Here is a 20,890-nt window from a genome sequence, read left to right on the forward strand (position 1 = left end):
CCAAAGTAAAAAGGAAAGAGCTGAGGGGAGAAAGTGTTACAACTTTAAAGTGGGAAAAGCTGAATTCTCAAACACAGTAAAAGAGTGGCGGGGACTCATTTGTTTTACATTAGAACCGTTTGCAAAGACTGCTCACAGGGAGAAAAACAAAATGGAACAAAGTGACAAGAAGTCATCCAAACACAAGCGAAGAGGCTGAAGGAGTGCCAGAGAAGCCAGAAGGGAGGATCATGGGAAGAGAGAAGGCAACTTGTGTGGGTGGAGGGAGCGCCTGCGGGTAGGGCGGCGAGGGGAGGGGGGAGGAGGGGGAGAACGTGGAGTTGGGGGGGGTGGCGCTGTGGCCAGGCCACATCTGCTGGCGCAGCACGTGGGCGCAGCATCCCAAGGAAACTCACAGAAGGAAGGCTTTATTTGGCTTATGGTTCCAGGACAAGTCCGTCACCATAATGATGGGAAGATGTGGTGATGCGGAGGCATGGCAGCATGGCAGCATGGCAGCGGATGGCAAGGATGACAACAGGAAAAGGAAGTTGAGAACTCGTGTCCTGGAACTTCAAGTCCTAGTCGAGACTCTCTAAAGGCCCACCTCCATCGACGTACTTCCTCTGGGGAAGCCACGCCCTCCGAACTTTCCACACCCAGCACGTCTTACCACGTTCCACCTCGGCTCCAAGGGCCGAGGCTAAGGAAGACATTTCTCCTTCAAGCTACCACACTCTGAGCTGTTACCCTGCGGCAAGATTCCCAGCACTTCCCCCCTGAGTTATGGAACAGCCTTCTGGTCAATTCCTTTACGGTTTAAAGTTACCAAAAGGAGTTTTCTTTCTTTGATAGTGAGAAATGAATTCACATAAATAGAAAACTAAGATTAGAGGCTGGAGAGATGGCTCCCCGGTTAAAAGCACTGGCTGCTCTTCCAAAGGTCCTAAGTTCAATTTCCGGTATCACAACCATCTGTAATGAGACCTGATGCCCTCTTTGGGGCGCAAGTGTACATACATACAGAGCACTCATATACATAAAATAAATAAATAAGTCTTTAAAAAGAGGAAAACTAAGATTAACTAAGGGGCTGGAACGATAGGTCAATGATTGGCTCTTCCCGAAGACCCAGGTTTGATTCCCGGCTCTGTAGTGTCAGTTCCAGGGAGCTCAGAGCCCTCTTCTGCACCCCATGGGCACCAGGTATGCAAGTGGTACACAGACATACATGAAGGCAAAACACAGTCACATAAAATAATATTTTTAAAATATTTATTGATTTGTTTTGTGTAAGTACACTGTGCACTGTCATTGTCTTGGATCCCATGACAGATGGTTGTGAGCCACCATGTGGTTGCTAGGAATTGAACTCAGGACCTCCGGGAGAGCAGTCTGTGTTCTTAGCCACCGAGCCATCTCTCCAACCCTGTAAAATAATATTTTTAAAATAAGATTAAATAACTGAGTTAATAAGAGTTACAGAACAGGTTTATATGTTACAAATGTCACCAATATATAATGACATGGTCAAAACAGGAAGGGGGGAGTAAAAGGAAGTGGGGAATGCTAATTTCCTCATCTTCCATAGCAAGGAGTTAACAGACACCCACCTAAATGGAAACACCTAAGTTTAAACATACGGTTTTCAAAACGAAATGACTCAGTGTTTCTCATAATCATTTTATAAATCTGAGAGAAATATTTAATGGAATAAAGGATGCTTACATTCAAAAAATGACTGACTTAGCCAAAATCTTACAGATGGCTCAGTCAATCCAAAGTTCAACACTTTACCTACAAGGTTCCGAGCGTCATGCTAGGGACTTACAATGGACGCGGTCCTTGCTTTTGTGGGACTTAAGTGTGTTCTGTGGAGACCAGAGATCAGGTGAACAGAGAACTAAGCAGGAAGTTCTCACAGCGATGACTGCTGTGGGGAAGAGATCAGGTCCTTTCAGAGATTCGACAATGAAAACAGACATTGGCGCAATTACTGAAAACGATTGGCTAACATCAGGTGTTTGAGGGGTGACAGGTAGAGAAGGGCGAAGCTTAGGTAGCAGAACCTGAGGATGTAGCAGAAGAAGGGAGGGAGGGAGTTGGGATCCCAGGGGTAGAAGAGAAAGGTTTGTTTTCTCGAAAGTCTACTCACCATTCACAGTAAGTAGGAAGAAGCAGTGGGAGGCTGGGAGGCTTGAGGGAGCGAGCTGGCTGCAGGGGAAGAGTAATAACCAAGCATTCCTGAGGACTAGGGAGGGGTGGGGCTGCCATAAGGCAGTGAGGCCCACTTGCTTAAGAGGGACGTAGGCAAATCCCAGGTCAGGATTTTGCCAGGGACATGTGACTGAAAGAAAGAACCCAAGCTATCTAAAACACACTGATCATCATGAGCTCTGATCAAAGGGCAGGAGAGAGTGGTGAATTTCAGAGAAAGAAGGGTGAGCAGCAGACAAGGGTGTTAAGTAGCAGCTGCAGCCCAAAAGTGTCAGAGCTATGGAAAGTAGAGACTTCAAACGAAGTGCGGAGAAGTGGAGCTGTAACATGGGAGATGTGGCCTGGGGGTTGGTAGCTGTGACAGTAAAAAGATGAAGGTCACAAAGGTGGTAGTAGTCACTTCCTAGACACTGGCGTCGTCAGGTGTGGTGACATGTCTTAGTGTCTTAGGGTTTCCATTGCTATGAAGAGACATGACCAAGGATGACGTTTAAATGGGACTGGCTTACAGTTCCTGCCATTATTGTCATGGCAGGAAGCATGGCAGCATCCAGGCAGCCATGGGGCTGGAGGAGCCTAACGTTCTACATTGTGATCCAAAGGCAGCCAGAAGACTGCCATCCCAGACAGCTAGGAAAAAGATCTTTGCCACAATGGGCAGAGCCTGAGCATAGGTGGAGGCCTCCAAAGCCCACCCCCACAGTGATACACTTCCTCTGACAAGGCCACACAGCCTAATGGTACCACTCTCTATGGGCCCAGAACATTCAAACCACCTCAGTCAGGGTGACTGTAAATGGCCGTTGGCTAAGGCCTCAAGTCTGAAGGGCAGGCCCCAGCACCTGGTCTTCCCCTACAGGTAGGTGCGACGGCTTTTCTCTGTAGGGGACTCATTTTTATTTCCTCATGTTTCACATTCATAAGATGCCCTAGGAGATGAGACTATAGGATAAAGAGAGCACGGCCTGGACCTGTCAGCCTGACTCTGGGTAAGACTGGCGCCAACAAAGTTGATGTGAGAACTTCCTTGACTACTTTTGCTTCCCACAAAGATGCCTCACTAGGGGTCTTCACGGCTCCGCATGGGATGTAGGCTGTCCAGGTAAGGCTCTGTGGAGGGAGCGTTCCACCTGGAGACAGGAGAGGCAGAATGAGGAAGAGACCAGGAAATGCTACATTATGCCATCATTAGGCGCCATACTGTGTAATTCTCGGCAGGTTGTGCATTGTACAAACCATATTCACAGTGTAGACAGAACAGAACGAACTTGGATATTTTTCCTGACAAGTTCCTGCAGATGACAGTTAAGCATTTTGTTCAGATCTTCAATATGTTTCAATGAGCATCTAGCAGGCAGAAAGTAAAATCACTTGCGGGAAAAATGGATTTAAAATATCTATATCTGTATCTATATTTATATCTCTATATATGTCAATATGTGTCACATAGGCCACTGGTAGTCCTCAGGGTCATGTTGTCATATGTTACCTTTTATAGCACCTCTTGCCACCAATACACGACCTCAGGCAATAAGAAATTCAGACGAAAAAGAAAAGTGTGGGGAGGTTTAGTAAGTACTATGTGATAGGTTAAGCACACACTGGAATGACGCCGAGACAAAATGTTTATCCAGATCACCCAGCTCCGTAATCCCCATGCTTCCCATGCTCCAAACACTGCCTCGCTAAGAGTCTTCAATGGAAGACGCTCCTATGTCCTCTGAGCTTCTACTGCAGTGTACTCTCCTGGATGCCTTCACACAGGACAGCAGGTGGCTCTTTACCTTGTGCTCAGGATGAGGAAAGAGCCCCGGAGGGGTTCCCCAAGATCACACGGCTTAGGTAGCTAACGTACTTTCTCTTTCCCCCTTCCTCACTCCACGAATCACCATTAATTCTCCTGGATTCTCATACCCAATTTTTCTAGGCATTAACACAAAACAGCCTCTCTCCTGTCTAGAACATTCTTTGTATCCCTTTAGCACGATAATCATCAGAGATCGCTTACAAAGTCAATATGGTAGCCATCATGTGGGAATACATTGGTGTCCCCCAAAACGAATGAAGAACGAGAGTCAAGCGACAGCTTCGTCTCGTTGAATAAACTTCCTGTTGCCGTGTGTAGTGTTCATTTGGTTGAGTTATGAATTTCACCCTAAAGATTAATTCGGCCCGCTATAAAGAGCATAAGAATTAATATTCAGCCAAGATATGAATCTTTCTTCATTTTCATTTTAGTGGAAATCAATTTGTTAAACGACTGTTGAATGCCATTTGTTACTTGCTCACTCCCACTTTGCTGCTCGAGTTGAGGTACTTGAAAACATCTGTGTGAACACTTTCCATCAATACTCCCAGATTTATACCGCCGGCTTACCGTAACTGCTATCTCTGAGAGCATTATGAATTAAGCCCTGCAATGATACTAGATTTTATTGGTCTTACGCAACAGAGCAGAGATCAATTTTTTTAAAAACTCACAGTCAGAGTTGTCTCAAGAGTGGGATATAGAAATGACCTCTAGATAGAAACAGAGAAACACACCACCAGAACCCTGGGTGTGGCCTCAATCAGGACTTTCACTAATGATGACAAAGGCCTGAAGGAAATGAGGGAAGAGGTGGCCCTTGGCTCCTCATTATTCAGGCCACTGAAGCAAACACAAGGCAGAGCAGAGTAGCTCACACCAGGAGACCAAGAAGCAAAGACAGACAGAAGAGAGGGTTCCAGAAGATAAGAACCCCTAGGGACACATCTCCCATCTCTGGTGACCTTCTTCCTACTGCTAGATTTTGCCTCCTGAAGTTCCCAGGGCATTCCACAATAGAATTACCAACCAGGATCCTCTGGCTTTGACCATAAGAGTCTATGGCAGATATTTCATATTCGAAAAAGATTGCCTGCCTAACATTACCATGTAGTTTAACTCATTTCTCACAACGGTCACTAGAAGAATACGCCACCGTCTCTAAACCAGATCCTGAACTAACTCTCCAGTCCACTCTGTCTCTCCTGCTTTGATCTCCCTGTCCCCCTTCCCCAAAACTGAAACAACAAAGTTCCATAAATGACTGCCTCAGAGTGGCTTGAACACAGAGATGCATTGTCTCTTGGTCCTAAGGGTTCAGGTTAAAAACAGGGTTCTGAAAAAAAGTCTTCTCCCTAAAGGCATCAGGGTAATGTCTGGCCCAGGCCTCTTCTCTAGGTTCTGGTGGCTTTCTGGCAATCTTTGGTGATCCTTGGCTTATGGTCACATCATCCCAAGTTCTACCCCTGATTCACACGGTGTTCTCGCTGTTCGTACAAGCATAACTAAATTTCCCCTTTTTATAAGAACACCGATCGCAATAGTCTATTTCCTACTCTCATAAGATATCCAAGATATGGTAACTTTACAAAGAAAGTGAGTTTCTTAGCTCACAATTCTGGCAGCTCAAAGGGCTTGGGCAGGTGTTGGTTGAACCCTGGTGAAGCCCTTCCTGGGTGCCTCACCTTCCTGGGTGCCTCACCTTCCTGGGTGCCTCACCTTCCTGGGTGCCTCACCTTCCTGGGTGCCTCACCTTCCTGGGTGCCTCACCTAGGTTCTGAAAGCAAGGTAAAAGCAAACAATGTGGAAGAGACCACACCACAAAACCAACCCAAGGAAACCACTCAGGGCTCAGGCTCACTCTCAAGAAGGCCTAGTGATCCTGCGATGAGCTCCATTCATCCATTTAAGGGCAGCTGCCTCAGCAGACCCCACCTCCTAAAGTTCCCACACCTCCCACACCTCCCCAGCTGGAAGTAAACCGATGTCTCAATCCCACTTGGAAAGGAGAAGAAAGCAGCCACGATGGGAATGGGGACGGGGGGAAGGGGAGTATGATCAAGTATTGAGCAGCAGAACAGGACTGAAGCCATGAGGGCCAGCAGAAAGAAGAAAAACAGACAACCTCAGGAATAGGAGGTGGGGGGATCCTCTAGAATGTACCAGAGATCTGGGAGGTGAAAGACTCTCAGAACTCAAAGGGAGGGACCTTGCATAAAGTGCTCTACAGTCGGGAGAAGGAACTTGTAGAGTCCACCCCCCAGTTGAGGACCAGGACATCAAGTCGAGGGATGGGGTTGCCATCCCACAGTCAAAAACTCTGACCCAGAATTTTTCCTGTCTGAAAAAACTGCAGGGACAAAAATGGAGAAGAGCCTGAGGAAAAGGAGGTCCAGCAACAGGCCTAACATGGGAGCCAGCTCAAGGGGAGGCCCCAGGGCCTGACACTATCACTAATGCTATATTGTGCTGAGAGACAGGAGTCTATCTAGCAAAGCCTTCCTCTGAGAGGCCCAACAAGCAGCTGAAAGAGTGAGATGCAGACACTCACACCTAACAGATGTTCAGAAACCAGGGAGCCCTGTGGTTGAATTAGGGAAAGACTGGAAGAAGGTGAGAAGGGCATCCCCATAGGAAGACCAGCAGCCTCAGCTAACCTGGATCCCTGAGATTTCTCAGACACTGAGCCACCAGCCAGGCAGCAGATACTAGCTGACTGAGGCCTCTGACATACACAGCAGAGGACTGCCTGGTGTGGCCTCAGTGAGAGAAGACACACCTAACCCCCCAGGGGATGGGGAAGACAGGTGAGGTAGGGCTGGGGGTGGAGGGTGGGGCAGAGGTATTGGATGAGGAGCAGTCAGAGGGCAGACAGGGAGGGGTATAAAGACTGGACTGAAAAAAAGATTAACGAACAAAAAATAATGAAAGGAAGGAAGAAACAAACAACCTTTGGAGACCACACTTGAGCTATATCCAAACCCTACCTCCCATCTTGTCAGATTTGAAACATTCCCTGTGACATCATGTAACTAAGTTACACTGACAAACTGTTTTCAAAGGTGGTCTCATTCTTCAGTCGAGCCCGTGATCCCTCAACATGTGCCTGTCCCACCATCTCCCCTCTTCCAAATGAAACTCATGCATCAACAGTGCCTACCCAGACTCGCTCTTCCCTCTCAGAGTCTCAGGAAAGCAGGATTCTCTTGCTCTCCTTCTCAGTCTGTCCTTATTCCCTTTACCCTCTCTGGTGCGGGGCATAAATCCAGAGCCCCGAGTGTGCTGCGCTAGGTGCCCTGCCAGGTAGGTATACCCCACGTTCCTCAGCCTGGCATCATATGTTCTCAGCAAGGTCCTCAATAATGATTACTTAGCACGTTGTCTTATCTTTTTATTTATATTTTGCTAAATGTCTCCAAGCCTGTTGGAACTGAATCCATTTCTCCTTCAGAAGTGCTTCCTCCCGTGGTATCGGTTTTCATTGTCTTGAGCCTCCTCTCTGTTCCCAGGCTGTTCTGCATCCTCTGAGGCTGTCTGACTGGCTGGGCTTCTGTCCCATGTCTTCACTCGTCCATACTCAAACCATCAGCCATCTTCTGCACAGTGATATTCAGCTCCAGGAGTCTAATATACATCTCCATATAGTTATTGTTGCATATCTGTACCTGGATGGATAAATTAGTGATAATCTTGTTAGAAACATAAAGTGCCAGCCTAGGGAGCTAGGAATACAGCTATGTGGTAGAGCACCTAACATCTAATATAAAATCCAAATACTAGAATAAAACCCTCTTTCTCCTATGACCTTTACATTTAACAATGACCACCCCTGGACTGGAGAGATAGCTCAGTGGTTAAGAGCACTGACTGCTCTTCCAGAGATCCTGAGTTCAATTCCCAGCACCCACATGGCGGCTCACAACCATCTGTAATGAGATCTGATGCCCTCTTCTGGTGTGTACTTACATATAATAAATAAATAAATAAATCTGAGAGAGAGAGAGAGAGAGAGAGTGTCACTGGCTGGCTAATAAAGACTTAAAAAAAGAAAAAGAAGGGGGGAGGATGGGGAGAGGAATACCCATAAAGAAGGGGAGGGGGAGGGGTTAGGGGGATGTAAACCGGGAAAGGGAATAACACTCGAAATGTAAATAAGAAATACTCAAGTTAATAAAAAAAAAAAAGAAAAGAAAAAGAAGAGAATGGCCACCCCTGACCTTGCAAGACTCTCCAGGCAGAAACTAGCAATCACCACACCTTGTCAACCCCCTGACCCTAAACAGAAAGACACACAAAAGTCTAACATATCTTCCAATAAATGGCTTTGGGAACAGGAAACAGGAAAGAAAAAGGAATAGAAGGCCTTGGGAGGCTGGTAAGACAGGACAGCTTCATTAGAACCTGATTGTCCCACAGGCATGACCTGAGCTTGATCCCTAGAACTCACACCAAATGGATAAAAAAAGCTGCTCAGGGTGGTATGTGTTTAGCATCCCAGTGCTGAGGAGAAAAAGAAAAGCAGAAACCTGGGCTTGAGGATGAACAAAACAAACCTCATAGTCTAGTGAGCTCCAGACCAAAGTGAGACCCTGTCTCAATAAAGGAACAGCACCCAAGGTTGTCCTGGGTGCCACATGAATACACACACACACACACACACACACACACACACACACACACACACACCAACTGTAAAGAAAAGATTTTCATTGGATGTACTTTTTTGGCATAAACAACCTTCCCGATCTGCTTTCTTTCTCTGGCTACCTCACTTTAAGCTACAAAGAAGAGATACATAATTATTATAACAGCCAGCAGCTCCAAAGGTTGATTATTTAACTGAGTAGCCATCCAAGGAAAGTTTGCTTCAAATCTGAAAAAAAAAGAAAGAAAGGAAGGAAGGAAGGAAGGAAGAAAGAAAGAAGAGAAAAAAGAGAGAGAACATCTTTATTGTTTTTAGTCGAATCTCCTCTTTAAAAAAAGTGTAAAGCAAACATATGACAATTGCTGATGTGTAAGAGAACTTCCTAACAGTTAATGATAGAAATAAAATTCACCTACAATCACTATAGTCAGGGAGAATGACTACAAATAACTTGTTTCGTGGCCTTGTTGGAGGAAGTCACTCTGGGGGTGGGCTTTGGAGGTTTCCTCCTGTGCTCGGCTCCACCCATTTCGGGAGAGAGCTCCTCCTAGCAGCTTGAGGAGGACAGACTCTCCTGCTTGCCTTCAGATGGATGCAGAACTCTCAGTTTTCACATATACATGTTCATTTAGACAGTTTTATTGATATATAACCAAAATTACGATAGTCTTTGCTTACTTATAGGTTACGTATAATGAATAAATTCCTGCAACATTAAGTGGCTTTGATTGCATAAGTGATATTACTGTACAAAGACTTTTTTCCTGCCTGCATCTCCAATTAGTTACTATGTAGAAATACCTTTGAGTCTCATCCCCAGGATCATGGTTTAAAAAGAAAAAGAAGAGCTTTATGTAAAACCGTAACCTAACGCCACGTTGGGTCCTTAGATGCTGCTGCAAAGCCTGCTAAGCACAACAAGACAAAGGAATGATGAGAGGTGTGTGGCTTAAATCCCTAGAGACAGTTCCCAAAATAAAACCCCCAGCAAACAAAACCCCCAGCTTTCCACTGGGAGAGCATACACCCCCACACAGGGAAGACTCCTTCCCACCCCTTTTATTTTTTCCAAGTAATTAGAACGTCCTCACACACCCACGGCAGGAGTGTGGAGGCCAGAGGGCAGGAGTTGGTTCTGTCCATCCGTCACGTGGGTCCCGGGGATGGAACTCAGATCATCAGTCTTGGCAGCAAGTGCTTTTACCCACTGAGCCATCTCACTGGCTTGGCAGGTGCATTGCTGGGCTTGCTCTGTGCCTCATGCATTGTATGTTCAAAAAGATGTACAAAGATGTAAAGTCTTCTGATCAGAAAATTTAGTGTTATGAATGATGAAGTTTACTATAAGTCAACCCAAAAGGGTGTGTCAGAACGCCTGGTTCTGTGTAAGTTTTTCTGGTGGGAGGAAGGGAATGAAATGAAAAGCGACATTAGTAATCATTAAGGGTGTCATGGCCTCTTTCTCCAGACACAGGTGATTATCTGGATGTACTACCTGGAGACTAGCAAATCAACTCTTTCTGAAGCATTAGACATGCTTAAGCAATGGTCTATGTTAGAAGGGCGTTTGCTTCATGACCTCGTGGTCTGAATCATTATCTGATGCCTGATTACTGCCCGGCACTGCTTTAATGTTTGTCCTTTCAGTGTCTTTAAACATCGGCTGGCCTTGGCTCCACTTAAAGAAACTGGTGATGACTCCTTACCTTTTTCTCCGACTGAGGGAGGGTAGCAGGGAGGGGGGAGAGACAGGAGGAGAGGTTGGGGAGAAGTGGGGTCAGCCCAACTTAGCCTGAGTTTTCAGCAACTGAAGAATGTCAGATCCCCTGTGTTTGTTTTCTGCACTGGGACCTATGTACATTTATTCATAGCATATCTGGTCCTTCCCATGTATATGTAACCTTTAATCAAAATTATGTTTTACATTTTAGGATCCAAAGAACGTAGGCAAAGATGCTATGTGTCCATAACTAGAGATAAATTTATTGGTTCAATGGTAAAGCTCTTGTCTAGCATGTGTAAGGCCCTGGGTTCAATCCCCAGCATCTGCCAAAAGAAAGGGGCGTGTGTGGTTGATGAGATATGGTCCCCATAGACACCTGTTTGAATGCTTGGCCCGTAGGGAGTGGCACTGTTAAGAGGTATGGTTTTGTTGGAGTGGGTGTGCCTTTGTTAGAGAACCCACGTGTTGCTGTGGGGGTGGGCATTGAGGTCTCCAGGGCTCAAGTTATACCCAGTGTGGCACACAGTTTCCTCTGCTGCCTTCAGATCAAGAGCTGGAGCTCCCAGCTCCTTCTCCAGCACCATGTCTGCCTGCACGCTGCCGTGCTCCCACAGTGGCCATAATGGACTACACCTCTGAAACAGTAAGCCAGCCCCACCTAAATGTTTGTCTTTATAAGAGTTGCTATGGTCGTGTGGTCCTGGCATCTCTTCACAGCAATCAACCCTAACTAAAACAGCATGCGAAGCTGCCTGCCACACAGACCCTCACTTCCACTGGTGTCGTTCCTGGGAAAATGACCCTTCCCATCCCGGGAGCTGGCTCCCTACAGCAGCCACAGAATGGGGTGGAATTGGTCACCTCCAGGCTGAGCTCTGCCACTCCCTTACTTTGCAACACTATACAACTTTGTTCTCTTTGGAATGAGAGAAAACAAACCAAGCTTTGGGTTACTTGGGATTTAAGAAGTAGTGGAAACAGAAATATAACTCAGTGGTTAGCGTTTGTCTGGCCCTATCACCCAAAGTAAACTAAAAAATAAATAGATATAAATAAATACATAAATAAATAAGATGAATGGAAGCAAAATGTCTGACGAAAAATCTAGCAGTGGGTGTCTGTAAGTACAATCATCTACTAAAGTGTTTCCATTGCTTTTCATGTGCGTGCATGTATGTGTGTGTGTGTGTGCATGCGTGTATTTGTATGTGTATGAGCACACAAATACAAGTAGGTACACATGTATATGTGTGTGTTTAGGGTAAAGGCCTGGAGCTGCCCTCCTGTCTTCCTTCCTTCCTCTCCATCTCATTCACTAAGGCAGAGCCTCTCAGTTGAACCCGAAGCTCTCCAATATGGGTAGTGTGGCTAACCAGTTTGCTCTGGGGATCCCCTAATTCAGCCTTCCCCGTGTTTGGATTCCAGTCAGCCCACCATGCCCACCCAGCATTCTCCTGGGCTCTGGGGGTCCCAACTCTGGTCCCTGTGATTACGCAGCGAACATTTTGCCCCCTAAGCATTTCCCCAATCTTTCTACTGAGGCCCCAAGTGTTAAAGGTTCGTCTCTTTGTAAATAAATCACATTTGAAAACCTGAAGCTCGAATATTGTAGCTATTTAGTAAATGTCAAACAAGAATAAGGTGGTGCCTTTCCAGGGTAGATAAGAGTCATTTAGATTCTTGAAATTTTCTTATGCTAATGTTTAAAACATCAGTCATTAGACATTTCCCCGCCATCTTCTAGTACAATGCAAAGGAGAAGGAGCAAAAAGGACAAGTTCTATTTGCAACCTGTGGCATGTTTTTAAGCCTCTACTCTGCATTCCTCCTGATACCAGGTCCTCTAGATGGACACACACACACACACACACACACACACACACACACACACGTATACACAGACACAGAGTCATACACATTTACACATACACATATACATCACACACATACATATGTACATGCATGCACATGCTCATACACACACATACATATACATATACAGACAAACACAGAGAGACATGTACACACACACACACACACACACACACACACACACTTTTTGCTTTATTTCCTGTTTTGCTTTTGAAAAAGAACCCTGCTATGTATCCCAGTCAGGCCTTTACCTCACTATATAACTTATGTCAAACTCAAAATGCCCCTGCCTCAGTCTCCCAAACCCTGGGATGACAGTTGTGTGTTACCTTGTGTGGCCAACACTGCACCCTGTTAGATAAATTTCTACTGGCACACAATTGATAGCTTTATGAATTGCCCCCTGTAACCACTATCCCTACCTTTCCCTGCTCTCTCAGCAGTGATGCGAAGAATTCTCTCCGTGATCCCCAACAGCAATGTTACAGCTAAAGTTGGAGATCTTCACAGTTCCCTAATAGAGCACAATCTATATTCATTTCTCATCGCTTTCTATTCATTTTTATAAACATCACATACAAGAGTAATTTTAATTAATTTTAAAGCAATGGGAATAAAAAAAATCTATCCAGAGCCCATATGTGAAACAGACAAAAGTGAAGTTTCCCAGATTGAATGCAGGTGGGAAAGTGGTGACCCTGCCAGCAACAAGCATCACAGCCTAACAACCAAGGTCACCACCATCCCTGATGGCCTTGAATAAAACATGTATCACAGGCTGTCACGTTTTAGTAAAGGCATTCCAAACATCTACCTCACTATATCAAAACTCAGTTTCCATGGGCTGGAGAGATGGGTCAGTGGTTAAGAGCACTTGCTGCTCCTTAAAAGGACCAGGGTTCAGTTCCCAGCACATACCCAGAAGCTAACAAGTGTCTGTACTCCAGCTCACATGCATCTGACTCCCTATTCTGGTCTCCAACAGCACAGAACATACATAAAGGCAGGGCATGCATAAAATAAAAAATTAAAGTAAAAATCTTAACATTTTTACTAGTACTGATGGGCCATTCCACAGTGAACATGACAGTCCTTTGCAGTCCTCGAAGTACACAAATATCTACTCCTTTGTTTCCTTACAAAGCCACATTGCTTCCTGTTTCTGTCTCTCTGTCTGTCTCTCTGTCTCTGTCTGTCTGTCTGTCTCTCTCTCTCTCTCTCTCTCTCTCTCTCTCTCTCTCTCTCTCTCTCTCTCTCATGAATACACTGTCTCTGACACACCAGAAGGAGAAACTGCATCCAGTTACATCTGTTTGTGAGCCACCAGGTGGTTGCTCAGAATTGAACTCATGACCTCTTGAAGAGAAGACAATGCTCTTAGCCCCTGAGCCATCTCTCCAGCCCCTTCCCATACTTTCTTCCAAGTCTCAACTAAAAGTGTTACTTCGTCACAGCCGTCTTGGCTGCCTGTGCAAACCTAGATGCTTCCATCTCCCTTTTTCTCTATCCAGCACGTCTGGTTGGGTTTTGTTTGTCTGTCAATGACACAAGCTAGAGTTCTCTGAGAAGAGGGTCCCACAATTGAAATGATGCCTCCATGGGACTGGACTGCATGCAAGCCTGGGGAGCATTTTCTTCATTAGTGACTGATGTGAGGGGGCCACACCCACGGTGGGAGGGACCATCCCTGGGCAGGGGTCCTGGGTTATGTATGAAAGCCGGCTGAGAAAGCCAGTAAGCAGCATTCCTCTAAGGCAGCATTCCTCTAAGGCATCTGCCTCAGTTCCTGCCCTGACTTCCCTCAGCGATGGAGAGGATGTGGAATTATAAGTGAACCACACCCTTCACCCCCGAGTTGCTTTTCATCATTGTGTCTTATCCCAGCAACAGAAAGCTAAGGCCATCCACTCCCAGTTTTCCTTCTCGGCAGTCACTAAGACGGCACATCTTTCCAGGGGTACTTATTGCCTGTGCCTCCCAATCCTATGGGATAGAAAATGAACTTTAGTTTTCCACCAATTCCCAATACAGAACCCGCAGAGTAAGTGCTCATTAAATACATGTAGGACGACTGAGTAGCAAGGAAGATGCCTCCACAGTGGAAGGACATACGCTTAGCTTACTCAGGGCTCTCAGTTCAGACCCCAGCCACAAGACAAACCAAACCTAAAACAATAACAAAACAACAACAACAACAAAAAAACCCTCCTAAAAAGGTTCAAATACCCATCCCTATGAAGCTGCACGCCCAGGTCTAACAGACAGTCCTCCGTATGGAAATCTAGTTCCATTATTCTTAAACATTTTCTCTTCCACCTTCGCTTCTGGATTTCTCTTCCGTAAACATTTAGTGGCTTTCTGTGGGCCGGCCTGGTGCGTCACAGCATGAAGCTGGTCCACTTTGAAAACATACCTAGGTGTTTCCTCTCATTTGTGGTTCCTAGATTTTAAACAGATATGGGCCACAAGTCTTGAAAGCAGAATCGAAAGTATCTAGGGAACAAAGGAGGCTAAAGGGGAGGGGGAGGGGCGCAGGAGAGGAGAAGGGAGATACGCTGAGCACACAATACCCACTTACACTATTTTTTTTAAACTTTTTATTGATTCTCTGTGAGTTTCACATCATGCGTCCCAATCCCATTCATCTCCCCATCCCTTCATATCCGTCCTTGCAACCTCCTTCCTCAAAGAAAATAATAAAACAAAACATGTGGAAGCCGCAACGTGTGACGTGTGATCTCAGTAAAGCCTTCTGCGCATGCACATATCTTCACCTGCGAATGTTCTTTGCAATGAGTCATTGGTCTGCTTTGAGGCCTCTGGCTTCTCCCACACCATCAATACTAGATCCTCTCGGACAGTCTGTTGTTGACGTGTGTCCTGGAGAAGCTGCAGCTTTGGATCTGCAGGACCACCCCTTTCATGTGCTCCAGCAGTTCATAGTTGAGGTAGATGCTGGGGTGGGCCATCTTAAAGCCCTGAGTCTGGGCCAGCCAGCCAGTTCTCTTGTACCTTTACCACCAGGGCCAGCTCTCCTGCTTTGCCCAGGCCAAGGGCAGGACTGTTTCTCCTGTGCTCATGCCCTCAGGCTGGCTCATCTGCGACTTTGCTATAGGGCCAGCTCTACTGTGCTGCCCAGGTGACACACAGGGTCCACTCTCCCAAGTGTTGCAGCCAGCAAGGGGTGGGGCCAGCTTTGCACAGCCTTTGGACATTAATATGGTCCCAGGCAGCAGAGTGATCTTCATGGTTATATGAGCCATGGGCATCGACTCAGACCCCGCTGCTGCCTGTCCATGGACACAGACATGGCCCTCGGTGGCAGCATGGGCTGGGACTCACCATGATCTCGGGTGGCCGCACAGGCTACCCATATTAGCTGCTCCTCTCCACCCTCATGTCTCCAGGTCTGCCTCTCCTCATAGTCCTCAAATCGTCGGCTTCTTTCTTTCCCATCTCTCCACACACTTGCCCATCATTGTGGCTCCCACTTCCGGCAGGCCACATGACAGGCAGGCCTCTGGGTGTCTCCTTACATCAATTTTTTTTTTGGTTCTTTTTTTCGGAGCTGGGGACTGAACCCAGGGCCTTGCGCTTCCTAGGCAAGCGCTCTACCACTGAGCTAAATCCCCAACCCCATACATCAATTTTTAATTTAGAAAAATACCTTAAAAATATGAAACACTCGAGCAAAGGACTATAGCTAGCAAATGTGTTAAATAAAACAAAAGACAGAGGCACCACAGGGCTTTTGTCTATAATTAAAGGTGTAGACTCTTAGATTCAAGCTTAGCCTTGCCTACATAGCACAGCAAGACCCTGTCACAAAACAAACAAACGATGGATGGATGGATGGATGGATGGATGGATGGATGGATGGATGGATAGATAGATAGGTAGATAGATAGATAGGCAGGCAGACAGACAGAAGATAGGCAGCAGACAGGTAGACAGCAGACACATGAGATACTTAGATACATAGAGAGATCAGAAACCCAAGTCACTCAACTAAAGAATCTTGCCATTTTCTTAACACAAGTACTGTCAGAGCAGGAAACAGGTCCTAAGAAATGTGTCCCAAGTCACCAGAAACGAGATGGGTTTCTGGACTTCATTGAGATTAATGCTTGAAATGAAGCTTCTGCTGGAACTCTGTTTTACTCATAGTTAGCATGTGAATGGTTCTCTGCCTGGAGCACTCTTCTCTGGATGGCTACTCCTCAGCCTCTGTTGTCAGTCCCTCAGAGACGCTGTCTCTGCCTCCTTTCTCACAGCCCAGGAGCCTTCCACTGTGCCTGCCCCACGCAGCCTCAGGAAGCCTGGACTTTGCTCGATTACTCCTATTCCCTCTAGAACCGCTGTACCGTCATCTGCTCAATAGCTTTGTCCTCTCCTAGACAGTAAGCAAGTGCCAGGCGGGTAGGAGCCACACTTTGTGGCTGGCTCATGGTTATCTTCTCGTCCTCTAGCATGCAGTAAATGTTCAAACTGCACAACAAAGAAGCCAATGAGAAAACATGTGAACCATGTGCTGACACCACCCTAGGCACTGTGTGTGTGTGTGTGTGTGTGTGTGTGTGTGTGTGTGTGTGTGTGCGCGCGCATAGGGAGGGTGTCTTCCTCTGTCACTCTCTGCCTTACTCTCTTGACACAGGGTCTACACTGCATCGGAAGCTTGCCAGTAGGCTAGCTGCCCAGCAAACTCTTGGGATCCATTCCTCAACGCTGAGGTTATAGGCACATACATTCATGACCAGATTTTTATGTCAGTGCTGGGGGTTCAAACTTAGGTGCCCTATGCTTGCAAAGCAAGCACTTTTAATGAGCCATCACCCCAACTCCCCACCATGGCTATTCACAAAAGACCTAGTTGGTTGAGGTAACATTTTCCCCTACACAAGGTAAAACAGTGACTCTTTGGAACAAGGCATGGGTCATGTTCCCATCCCAGCATCCCTCATTCAATCATTCAGATCCCAGGAAACCAATGGAGCTTGGGCCAAACTGCTCTTGAGATTTCTGAAAATTCCATAGGAATAACAGAAATCATGCCAACTGTCATCCCAAAATTTCAACTAGATGGCAAACAAACAAAAGAGCAAAAACTTAAGAAATAAAGATCAAACCCAAGCGATGTTTGTCAGCGCCCAGAGGTACTGGCCCTCTCCCTACATGCTACTTCTTCCTGGCACGAGGAGAGCCCCAGCCTCGGGAGAATACTGACATAGAACCTGGGGCCACCTCTGGTTTACGTATGACCACAGAGGTGGGCGCTCTTTGTCACAGATCTCAGCCAACAAGAGCCAAAGCAGAAGACAAGAGTGGGCAGCGCAGTGAGCATTTCTTACAGCTGGCACAGCAACGGCAAGATTCACCCTGGAGGACGCCAAGAAACATCTGCTAGAGCTGCTGTGGGGCCAGTAAGATGCGGAGGTGGAGTCTGCACGTCTTCTACGGTGACTTCGCTTCTATCTGTGAGATAGTGATCAGAAACTCCTAGACAATGACACCATACAATAACTCCAAGAAAGAGAACAGGAAGTTCAGAATACAATGAGGGTGGAGTGACAGAATCTGGACAGTTACTACAACAACAACAACAACAACAACAACAACAACAACAGAAGCCTCTTGGAGACAGAGATCACGTGAGAGTTGCCACCAAGGGCTGCAAGTGTCAAGAAAGAGCAGGAATGGAGAGGTGAGTTCTGAGACAGCAGGCAGCAGCAGGTCTGACTGACAGTGGCCAGCAATACCACAGGTCTGGAAGCTTTCCCAATCCTTGTTTAATTTCCTGGGGAAAAGTCTCTCCACCGAAATGCATATTTAAGTCCCCAGTGACAATGAAGACTCAAACAGACTTTATGCTGTAGCCACTTTACATAGGGACGTCTATTCCATTAGTGAGCAGACATCTGTATTTATATAGGAAGGATTCTCTGGTCATGGTCATTTGAACCTTGAGGAAATTGCTTCTGATTCATCCATCTGACAAATATTTATCAATTAAAGCACCATCCCATGTGCTTGGGCTACTGCAGTGAGCAAAACCCTGTGCTTTTCTGGAGTTTTCATGCTAGGAAGAACAGGCAGAGAAGTTACAAGGATTATAAGAAAGCAATGAAATCCGGGAGGAGATCTTGGCAGTTGGGAGGCCTCCCTGAGCAGGTGACACTATGATCCTCTCCTCAGGGCAAGCTTACAGGAGACTCTAACCACAAGGACTTAACAGAGGTGGAGAAGGGAGTGGTGTGGCTGAAGGGAGTGGTGGGGATCAACAGGCGAGTCCCAGGCAGAGGGAACAGAAAGTGAGGGACAAGTATTCCGGGACATTTCCAGAAACAGACACACTGCTGTGGACGGAGCATGATGGGACAGAGGGTGAGATCAAGGACAGACGTGTCCTTGTGCTGTGTAGGCTGTGGCCTGAACAAGAAAGTCATATGACAGCCATAAAGTGAAGATTAATTAAGACTTCCAAAATGAGAGCAGGCTGTAGAGGTACTCGCTTTTAATCCAAGTGCTTGGGAGGCAGAGGCAGGAGGATTGCTATGAGTTCGAGACCAGCTTGGTCTGTATAGTGAGCTCCAGGGCAGCCAGTGCAACATAGTGAGCCCCCGTCTCCAAACAAGTAAAGCAAAACAAAACAGAACAAGGCTGCCACAATGTCCCTACACACCCACCAACCCAGCTGGAGCATTCCCACTGAGGTTTTCACAGCCCAGCTGGAAGGTCATTTTCCCAAAATGCACACATGGCATCTCTGTCAATTAAAGAGCTGGCCAAGACAGCACTGGTTGAAAATGAGGTGTCCCTTCCCAATGCCAGGTTGTACATGGATCTTAAGAACTACAGATTCTGGACCATATTCAGAACTCAGTTGTAGTCCAGTCAGAAGTTTTGGGAGGCACAGCGGGAACATGAGGAGAGAAGAAATAAAGGAGAGGGCAAGAAGAGGGCTAATGACTCCTAAGACTGAGTGTCAGGAAGGAAAGCAGATACCACTTCCCAGGCTAAAGCACACCCTGACTGACAGGGATAAGTAAGGCCAGCTTGAGCTATAAAACAAGGCCTTCTATTTAAAAAAAAAAGAAAAAAAGTCCTGGTAAAACTCCACAAAGTTATAAACTACAAACACCAGAAGTGTCTGCAGAGAAGATAAAAGAAGAAACAAGAAAGACAGTCTCCATGAATGAGGAGAGTCAAAGGGAGCATGGGAGATGCACAAGGGGCTGGGCTGGCTGCTGCTGGCTTCCTGGGCTGGTGTTCTGATGAGGCAAAGCAGTGTAAATAAAACGTTCCATACTGCCTCCTCACTCAAAAAGGCTAGTCCCCTGCCCAGACCTCTAAACTGCCCTCCCATCATTTCTAGAAAGAAAAGAGGAAAAACAGGGGAAGAGGGAGAGGCTTTAGACAAGCTGTATGATAGAATTCCATATTTGCTAAGCATGTAGACACATGAACTTAAAAAAAAAAAAAAAAGGCAGCAAGATGAGTGTAAGTCCAAGTTTGTGGAGAGTGGTATTATGGGTAACAGTTTTGTTTTTAATTTTATGTTTCTGTTTTGCCTTTCCACAATGAACTTTCCACAATGAAAGAAACTCAAGTTTTCTTTCAAAGTCAGGGAAGTGTAACATTGTAGAGAGAGGTTTCTAAGACCAACTGCTCTCTTTTCAGAAAGTCCCCGTGAAGCCGCTTCCTGCTCCGGAATACACCCGGGAGCCGCTCCAGGGCCACTGGTCAGGCCTGCCAGCTGCCATGGGTTTGGGAATCTATAGCAAGGCAGCACCGTGATTCAAAGCCTACGTGAAGTGGTTTGAGCACAGAGCAGTCTTTGGGGATCAGAATGTATCTTCTAATCTCCTTAACAAAACGCTCTTAAGTCCTCTGTTGCTCCATCATAAACTGCCAATAAAACCATGTCAAATCTGCCCACCTATCCAGCAGGCTGTGCATTCGTGCTTTCCTCCTCTGGGAAACCCTGACGAATACGACTGGGTGTTCACTTATCGCCAAGTACCATTCAATTACGAAAGCAGTGGGTCCCTCCACACGGTGGTTCTGTGGTAAAGAAGCCTAACCAGCCTGCTTTTCACTCAGCCTCATGCTCATCTCCCAGGACAATTCACCTTCCCTGGCAGCTGAAAAGCCCGTGGTATACAACATGGTTTCAAATGACGTGAAACCTTTTATCAGTCCAGGCCTCCTTTAGACAGCATCTCACCCAGCACCGATTGTTGCTAGACAGACTCATGGAATTCCCTGGCAACAGAACATAAATAAAGAAGAGAGCCCTGAGAAAGGGGCAATGGGCCGCTATGGGGTGGGGGTTGGGGGCAGTTCAGAGCTCAAAGGAGACCAGCATTTTCTTGCTACCTCATAGACCCTGGCACCTGACAGAAGAGCAACGTGACAAATATGCAGAGTGCCGTCTCTCACCATAGGAATTACCAAAGAAGCTAAAAACAGCAACACGAGCTGCATAATCTCTAACCTCGGGGGACAGGGAAACAGAAGCGCTGTGTCAATCTCATTTCCTTGTTAGGCACATTATCATAAGTGGGGGCCTCTCCTGAACACCACACTTCGCTACCGTTTACTGGGCTTGGGCTTCTGAAATATTGAATTCCATAGCAATTTTATTTTT

General features: G+C 46.4%; 1 long non-coding RNA gene across 2 annotated transcripts in view; it reads right to left on the minus strand.

Annotated features, from left to right (window-relative positions):
• Positions 1-1,237: 1,237 nt before the first annotated feature.
• Positions 1,238-20,890, minus strand: part of LOC108352745 (uncharacterized) — a 35,564-nt gene continuing 15,911 nt past the window's right edge. Inside the window, exons 2-5 of one of the 2 annotated variants that reach the window (XR_015637421.1) lie at positions 7,164-7,668; positions 3,168-3,326; positions 2,135-2,193; positions 1,238-1,408 (exon numbers count right to left, since the gene is read on the minus strand). This is a non-coding gene — a long non-coding RNA (uncharacterized LOC108352745). The remainder of the gene's footprint in view (positions 1,409-2,134; positions 2,194-3,167; positions 3,327-7,163; positions 7,669-20,890) is intronic. The other variant, XR_015637420.1, reaches the window with a different exon arrangement.

The sequence above is a fragment of the Rattus norvegicus genome, chromosome 14 (assembly GCF_021556685.1).
Source record: "Rattus norvegicus strain SHRSP/BbbUtx chromosome 14, alternate assembly SHRSP_T2T, whole genome shotgun sequence".
Classification (NCBI taxonomy): Eukaryota; Metazoa; Chordata; class Mammalia; order Rodentia; family Muridae; genus Rattus; species Rattus norvegicus.